Raw genomic sequence first — 9,456 nt, 5'->3', positions numbered from 1 at the left:
GAAAAGTATTTTTGAAATTCAAAAAGTTTTGAAGAGAATAATCACCGCGCCCAATTAATGTCATTTGGTTCAAAGCACAAAGCTGCTAGTACGGAGCCTGTCAGAGACTAGTTAAAGGCGGATGATATGCCAACATTTATGGCAATGTAACAGCTAAGCTATTAACGTCATACTAGCAATCATTCCCCCTAAAAACATGCATACTAACTTAGATCTACTAAGCCAAGAATATTTCGAAAATATGAAAACTTAGCGTCCGGTAGAGGCTTGGTGAATATGTCTGCTGCTTGCTGATCGGTAGAGATGTATTCCAGCCTGATTTCCTTCTTTAAGACATGATCTCGGATAAAGTGATGCCTGACATCAATGTGCTTTGTCCTAGAGTGCATCACTGGATTGTGAGTGATGGCTATGACACTTGTATTGTCACAGTAGATTGGAGCTTCACTCGACCGAATTCCATAATCATTAAGCTGCTGTTGAATCCAGAGTATTTGAGCACAACAGCTGCCAGCAGCAAGGTATTCTGCTTCGGCGGTCGAGGTAGCAATTGATGTCTGCTTCTTACTTGACCACGAAATTAGTCTATCTCCAAGGAATTGACATGTGCCACTTGTACTTTTGCGATCAATTCTACAACCTGCATAATCTGCATCTGAATAGCCAACAAGATTAAGATTTGAATCTTTGGGATACCAAAGACCCACATTAGTAGTTCCTTTAATATATTTAATTATTCGTTTGGCGGCAATGAAATGAGATTGCTTAGGTGCTGCTTGAAATCTAGCGCATAAACAAACTGAATACATGATATCCGGTCGACTGGCAGTCAAATAAAGCAATGAGCCAATAAGGCCTCGATACATGGTTACCTCGACCGGGATTCCCCCTTCATCTTTATCAAGCTTGATTGATGTACTCATGGGGGTAGATACAGTTGAGCACTGTTCCATTCCAAACTTCTTTACCAATTCCTTGGCATACTTGGATTGATTGATAAATATTCCAGTTTCAAGTTGCTTCACTTGAAGTCCAAGAAAGAAGTTTAGCTCGCCCATCATGCTCATTTCAAATTTCTCCTGCATCATCTTAGAGAACTTTGAGCACAACTTGGGGTTAGTTTACCCAAATATAATGTCATCAACATAAATTTGTACTAGTAACACATGATCACCTTGAAAGAGTGGGTGCCCAGTGAGCCAACTTGTGGCTATGGGCTTTGATGACTCTTTGTACAAACGATATTTTGTTTAATGTAATTCACACTTTTATTAATGGCAATGACTTTATCTTTCTTCATATTGTTATATTGTGATATACTACTGTTGTTTTGATAAAGACCTTGAATATACTATAGTGTATGTAAGATGTGGTAGAACATGGGGATGTCTATCATGAAATACATCTTATAGTCACTGTATATTCTAAACTGTTCCTATTCGATTGAGCCGTCCGATAATAAGGATAAGGATCTCTCGAGTTTGAGACTAGCATTTGCGATGCGGATTACCACGTTTCATTGGTAGGGAACATGGAGATGTTCGAAGCATGCAAATGGATATTCATAGGATGAATAATCGAACTACCCTATCCGGACTTTCCAAGTGGTTATCACTTATCGAGTGGATAAAGTCCGCGATTTTGGTTGTACACCATTAGTCCTTACTACTTGAAACATCATGGAGACTCTATATGCTAGTACTGTGCTTTGACTCGTTTACCGACTCTATTGGGGTCATCAGGTGTCGGGATTGGGTACAGTTACAACACATATAGGAGTCGATGCATTGTTGTCAAGGATTCACCACATACTTGCGAGTGTGGATATCCTATGCGATCTGAGGAGATATTAGTGTGACAAATCTCTGGCCAGAGTAATTGATGTGATTTAAGAAATGGTTTCTTAGTAGCACATGCGATGTCACTAATTGATCTTCAAGATGTATTGCATAGTTATCGAATCTTGAGCGACTCTCGATATACCAATGGTTGTTGATTCGATCGGGATATATGGATGAAGGGACCGTACTGTACGCTAACCAAAATCTACTGGTTCTTGTAGGCACTATCAGTGATACCTAGGGAATCATGGGGCGATGTTGCTAGGCGCTTTACCATGATTCGTTGGGCAAGTCGGAAAGTGTTGTTCCGAGTCACAAGGAGTTGTGAGCCCACGGCTAGCTGTATCCCTGAACCATTGAGGGTCACACAGTGTAATGGAGTTTTAATCCCCGTTGAGATAGTTAAATTTAAAGAGTTAAATTTAATGAATAAAGAAGTTGGACTTCTTAAATAAGAGTAAGGGAGTAGGATTTCCTAAAATGACATAGGGATGGACATTTTTGGAAACCACTGAATTCGGATTCAGGAAAATTTATCTTGACTTTAAAATGTGCAGAAATGGTTTCTGTGCACATTGGTGAAATCGGTTTATCAATCGGAGTCACGATGAATTTTATATTAATTTCTGAACATGCGGGCTTTGTTTGTCGGGCCTCAACTTATGACTAATGGGCCCTAAGGTGTTAGTGGCCTGCATTATAAATAAGTTATTGCAGTACAGAAATTACACACAACTGGTCATAATTTGAGAGACAGAAAATCGAAAACCCTAGCTCTCTCTCAAAAGAAATTCGGCCGCCCCCTCCCTTCTCTGCGTGAGAAATTCCAGTCTGTGATTTTGAATTGCAGTCTCGAATAGCGAATGAAATTCGTTTATTCTCTTCGTAGAAAACTTCTGATAGATTTTCTAGTGCAATCTATCAGAGGGATTAAAACTCTATTCGTGGACCTGATTAAAGGAGATTAAAGTTCATCAGTTCCAGGGAGAGACAACAAGAGCAGATTAAATCTGTTGGTGTCCAGAATCTCGATTCGAGATTAAAGGTAAAATTATATAATTGTTATTTAATTTTACACACACAAATTATTTAATCGTATGGTTGATACCCACACTATGGAATTGTTCCATACTAAAATTTTTAAACTTCCGCTGCACCGGGTATCAATCGTGATTGATCTGAGAGCCGCGTTTTTCCAACAGTGGTATCAAAGCCAGGTTGCTCGGATCAAACGATTAAATTAATCGATTGTACAAAAATTTTTGAGTCTCGGTTTTTTAAAAACAAAATAAATATTTTAAATAAAATTTTTTTTTTTTCGGGCAAAACCCGGGCAGCGATTGTCGCTGCCCCGGCCCGCGCCCACGGGTGCGGGCCGGCCCGGGAGTGTCCCGGGCGGCCCGCGGGAAAAATTATTTTTTTTATTTAAATTAATTTTAATGTGTTAAAATTTTATTTTTGGTCCGGTCAAAAATTGTTTTTGATTGGTTCACGAGGCATCGGATCGAATTGTTCGAGTCCGAAAATTTTAAAATTGATTTTTGGATAAATTTGAATTTTTGGAAAATTTTAATATTTTATCCTTAAATTGAATTTTGAAATCAATTATTTTTGGTACAATTGATGATAAGATTTGATCTTATGTATATATTAAGTAAAATATGATTTTATCTATAAAATTGGATTCTGTAGATAAAATATGATTTTATTTAATAAAAGGTAAAATATGATTTTATATGTAAAATATGATTTTATATATAAAATATGATTTTATCCTGTTTAAATTTAAATTGCCATATGCATGATATCCAATAAATTAATTTTGAATTAAATATTATTGGATAAGGATGATCGATTGCCATGACCAATTTTGTAGGTGTATGTTAGGAATTTACATTTGTTTTTATTGTTGTTGGTTTTATTAATGGGCCTGGTTTATGACCCAATATGAATGTCATATGTAATAAAAGTGGGCTTGGTTTATGGCCCGTTCCCACCCCTAAAAATGTATCCCCTACTTGTCATTGTTATTTATTGTAAATACATTAGATTTAGTGGGAGATCAAGATTTGAAGATGGTGGGCCCAGCAGACAATAAAGACAGAAGAAATGTAAATTGGAAGCTAATGTAATAGGATTGCATTGCATACTGCATATTACCTAGGATTGGACTAAGACCCGTGATTGGCAACCACGGGTCAATTAGAAATGGAATCGATCATCCTATATAATATATGATATTATGATTGTATGCATGTTTTAGACATAATTGCGTGAATCCGGCAAGCATGCAATATTTAAAAATGATGAGACAAATTTTTATAATTAAAAAAATCCCTCATTTTAAATATGATTTAAAATTGATATCAAGATAAATAAAGGAAATTTAAATTTGTTTAAATGTTCCTACCTTCCATCAACGGTCAATGTATGAGATGCTACCCGCGGATACGGTCTGGCTCATATTATTGGGGGGGCCCGTCCGTCGGAAAGCTGTACATTGGATCGACACATGTTGTAAGTTGGGTGGAACTCCCATGGGATCGGCTCATATTATTGGGGGATCCACATGGTGACCGTCCATCACAACTTAATATTGATGGGTCATCTTGACATGTCACTATAAACGGCGTCATATTATTGGGCCCTTATTGGACATGAGGTAAACACATGGGGGTTGCTTTGGAAGCAATTGGGCTCTACCTTTTGAGAATTATGGTTGGCTGATATTATTCGGGACCATAAGTTTGTCAATTGGACTCCATGTTCTCACTAAGGAAAAAGTTTCCCGTTTTCACTAGAGGGTAGTGAAATCGTTAAAATAGTGGGAGTGAGATTCATAAAATTAAATTCGCCTATTTTATGTCTTAGTAAATTGCTTAAACAATCATTGATATATGTCTGTTTTTCTTTTCAGTATTTCATACAATGAATTCGCGTAATCCATTATTCTCGATCCTCGAACAAAACAAGTTGACTGGCGCAAACTATACGGAATGGTTTCGGAAGTTGAAGATTGTCTTGACTTCGGAGAAGATGCTCTACGTGTTAGAGAAATCACCTCCGAAGGAAGCACCAGCTGACGTAAGTCCGGAGGAATTGGCCAAACTTGATGCATGGTGGGACCATGACATCAAGACCAAATGCTATATGCAAGCCTCGATGTCTGATGAACTCCAGAGGCGATTTGAGGACACCGTGAATGCTGCTGACATTCACGCTCAACTCAAGGAACTTTTTGGGGCTCAATCGATGGCTGAAAGGTTCGCTACTGTTAAGGAGCTGATGACGTGTCGCATGCGTGAAGGGACTTCGGTCCGTGATCATGGGGTACGAGTGATTTGGCTCATACAGAAGTTGGCAACCCTTGATTTGGTGTTGGAGCATGAACTCAACGTGGATTTACTGCTTCTGTCTCTTCCTTCTTCGTTTGACGGATTTGTGGTAAATTTTAATATGAACAAGATAGAGGCCACCCTTGAAGAGATGGTCAATATGCTTGTGACATATGAATCCACACTAAAGAAGGATAAACCAGCTTTCTTGGTGGGCTCCTCATCTTCTACTAAGAAGGGGCCAAGTATGAAGGGCAAGAAACGTTCTGCCCCACCCAAGAAAGTCGAGCCCGAGAAGAAGCACAAGACAAAGGCTTCAAAAATGGAAAAATCCAAGGATGTTTGCCATTACTGCAAGAAGCCCGGTCATTGGAAGCGCAACTGCAAGGAATATCTAGAGCAGTTGGGAACTGCAAAGGGTATGTTCTATATTGAAATAAACATTTCACTTAATACTACTTCTTGGGTATTGGATACCGGATGTGGATCTCACATTTGCAATGATTTGCAGGTGATGACAAGAAGTCGCAGGCTTAGAATGGGTGAGACCCAGCTGAGGCTCGGGAATGGTTCCAGAGTTGAAGCTACAGCCATTGGAGATGTTTGTTTAATTTTGCAGAACGGTTTTAAGTTATTTTTAAGAGATGTTTTATTTGTTCCGGATTTAATTAAAAACATTATTCTGTTTCTATGCTAGATAGAGATGGTTATTCTTGCAATTTTGTGAATGAGATTTGCAATATTTACAAGAATGAATGTTTGATTGGAAATGGACAACTTGAAAACGATCTATACAACTTAAAACTAAAAGACGTTCCAATAAATTATGTTGATAAACCGGCGACAACAAACAAAAGGAAAATCGATAGTCAAAACCCGGCAAACCTTTGGCACGCTAGACTGGGTCATATTTCCTCAAGGAGGATGAACAAGCTAGTGGGAGAGGGCATGTTTGATATGTCTGATATTAACTCTCTACCTACTTGTGAATCCTGCCTAAAAGGAAAAATGACTAAATCTCCTTTTAAGGGGAAACCTGAGCGTAGTCAAAATCTGTTGGATTTGATCCATACAGATGTTTGTGGACCATTTAGAGTAGGGACTCAACATGGCCACACCTACTTCATTACCTTTACTGATGATTATTCAAGGTATGGGTATTTATATTTAATGAAATATAAGTCTGAAGCATTTGAAAAGTTCAAAGAATTCAAGGCTGAAGTAGAAAACAAGCTAGGTAAAAGTATTAAAGCACGTCGATCGGATCGAGGTGGAGAATACTTAAGTACCGAGTTTTTGGACTATCTAAAAGAGAATGGGATTCTCTCTCAGTGGACTCCTCCTATGACACCACAACTTAATGGTGTATCGGAGCGTCGTAATCGAACTTTGTTGGACATGGTTCGATCCATGATGAGCTTCACTGAGCTTCCACCTTCGTTTTGGGGCTATGCGCTTGAAACGGCGGTATTGTTGTTGAACAACGTCCACACTAAAGCAGTGGACAAAACACCATACGAGTTATGGAATGGCAAAGCTCCTAAGTATTCGTACTTGAGGATTTGGGGATGTCCTGCTTACGTGAAGCAGATAGTGGGAGACAAGTTGGATAGTCGATCCAGCTTATGTTATTTTGTGGGGTATCCGAAGAATTCAATCGGATATTATTTCTATTATCCTGCTGAAACAAAGGTGTTTGTTTCTAGGAATGCCACCTTCTTGGAGAAGGAGTTCTTATTGGATAAGAAAGGCGAGATGATGAAACTTGAAGAAGTTCGAGAAGAACCCGAAATACAAAATAACGATCCTACGCCTCAGGAACCATTACTGGACACGCCTGAACCTAGAAGATCCGAGAGGACTTCTAGACCTCCTGTTCGATATGGTCTTCTTCTTGAAGGGGATCAAGATGAACTCGACATTGGATGTGATCCAAGAAACTTCAAGGAAGCAATTTCTGATGCGGATTCAAATTTATGGCTTGAATCTATGCAATCTGAATTGGATTCGATGCATACAAACCAAGTTTGGTCTTTAGTAGATCCTCCTGATGGAATTGTTCCAATAGGGTGTAAATGGATCTACAAGAGAAAGCTTGGGCCTGATGGTAAGGTATTGACCTACAAGGCGCGATTGGTGGCGAAAGGTTATACTCAAAGGCAAGGAGTTGACTATGATGAAACCTTTTCACCAGTTGCAATGTTCAAGTCCATAAGAATCCTTATTGCCATAGCTGCATGGTATGACTATGAGATATGGCAAATGGATGTGAAGACTGCTTTTCTTAATGGAGACATTAAGGAAGAAATCTATATGAAGCAGCCTGAGGGGTTCACATCCATGGGAAGCGAGCATAAGGTATGCAAGCTTCAGAGATCAATTTATGGTCTAAAACAAGCATCAAGAAGTTGGAACCAGAAATTTGATGAAACAATAAAAGATTTTGGTTTCATCAAGAATCCGGAGGAACCATGCGTATACAAGAAAGTAGTTAAGGATGCTGTGACATTCTTAGTACTTTATGTTGATGACATCCTACTCATTGGGAATGATGTAGGGATGTTGCAGTCAACAAAGATATGGTTATCAGGTAGATTCTCGATGAAGGATTTGGGTGAGGCATCCTACATTCTTGGGATACAGATCTATAGAGATAGATCTAAGAGAATGATAGGACTCACTCAATCAACCTACATCGACACCATATTGAAACGGTTTTCAATGGATGGGTCCAAGAGAGGACATCTACCCATGTGTCATGGAGTTTCTTTATCCAAGTCTATGTGTCCCAAGACTGATGCAGAGATAGAGAATATGACACATGTACCATATGCGTCAGCTATAGGTAGTATCATGTATGGGATGATATCTACCAGACCGGATGTAGCATTTGCTCTGAGTGTCACGAGCAGATATCAGGCTAATCCTGGTCAAATGCATTGGAAAGCCGTGAAGGACATTCTTAAGTACTTACGAAGGACTAAGAATATGTTCATGGTATATGGAGGACGAGATCTGAAATTGGAAGGCTATACCGACTCTAGCTTCCAAAGTAACGTGGATGACTCGAAGTCAACCTCTGGATTTGTGTTCATGCTCAATGGCGGTGCTGTCTCTTGGAAGAGTTCCAAGCAGGACACCACAGCGGATTCCACCACTGAGGCTGAATACATTGCAGCATCAGCTGCTGCTAAAGAGGCCGTTTGGATGAGGAATTTCGTCCAAGAGTTGGGCGTCATTCCTGAATTTGTTGGTCCAGTCCCGGTGTACTGTGACAACACGGGTGCCGTTGCTCAAGCAAAGGAACCAAGGTCTCATCAAAGATCCAAACACGTACTGAGGAAATACCACATCATCCGGGAGATTGTGGAAAGAGGAGACATCACTGTCGAACGAGTGGCCTCTGCAGACAATATCGCTGATCCGCTTACTAAGCCCTTGCCAGGACCATTGTTTGACAAACATCGCGAAGCAATGGGTCTACGTAGTATGACTAGTTGGCTATAGGGCAAGTGGGAGATTGAAAGAGTGGGTGCCCAGTGAGCCAACTTGTGGCTATGGGCTTTGATGACTCTTTGTACAAACGATCTTTTGTTTAATGTAATTCACACTTTTATTAATGGCAATGACTTTATCTTTCTTCATATTGTTATATTGTGATATACTACTGTTGTTTTGATAAAGACCTTGAATATACTATAGTGTATGTAAGATGTGGTAGAACATGAGGATGTCTATCATGAAATACATCTTATAGTCACTGTATATTCTAAACTGTTCCTAGTCGATTGAGCCGTCCGAGAATAAGGATAAGGATCGCTCGAGTTTGAGACTAGCATTTGCGATGCGGAGTACCACGTTTCATTGGTAGGGAACATGGAGATGTTCGAAGCATGCAAATGGATATTCATAGGATGAATAATCGAACTACCCTATCCGGACTTTCCAAGTGGTTATCACTTATCGAGTGGATAAAGTCCGCGGTTTTGGTTGTACACCATTAGTCCTTACTACTTGAAACATCATGGAGACTCTATATGCTAGTACTGTGCTTTGACTCGTTTACCGACTCTATTGGGGTCATCAGGTGTCGGGATTGGGTACAGTTACAACACATATAGGAGTCGATGCATTGTTGTCAAGGATTCACCACATACTTGCGAGTGTGGATATCCTATGCGATCTGAGGAGATATTAGTGTGACAAATATCTGGCCAGAGTAATTGATGTGATTTAAGAAATGGTTTCTTAGTAGCACATGCGATGTCACTAATTGATCT

This window comes from Henckelia pumila, chromosome 3, assembly GCF_033568475.1.
Source record: "Henckelia pumila isolate YLH828 chromosome 3, ASM3356847v2, whole genome shotgun sequence".
NCBI lineage: Eukaryota > Viridiplantae > Streptophyta > Magnoliopsida > Lamiales > Gesneriaceae > Henckelia > Henckelia pumila.
This window is presented reverse-complemented; position numbering follows the sequence as displayed.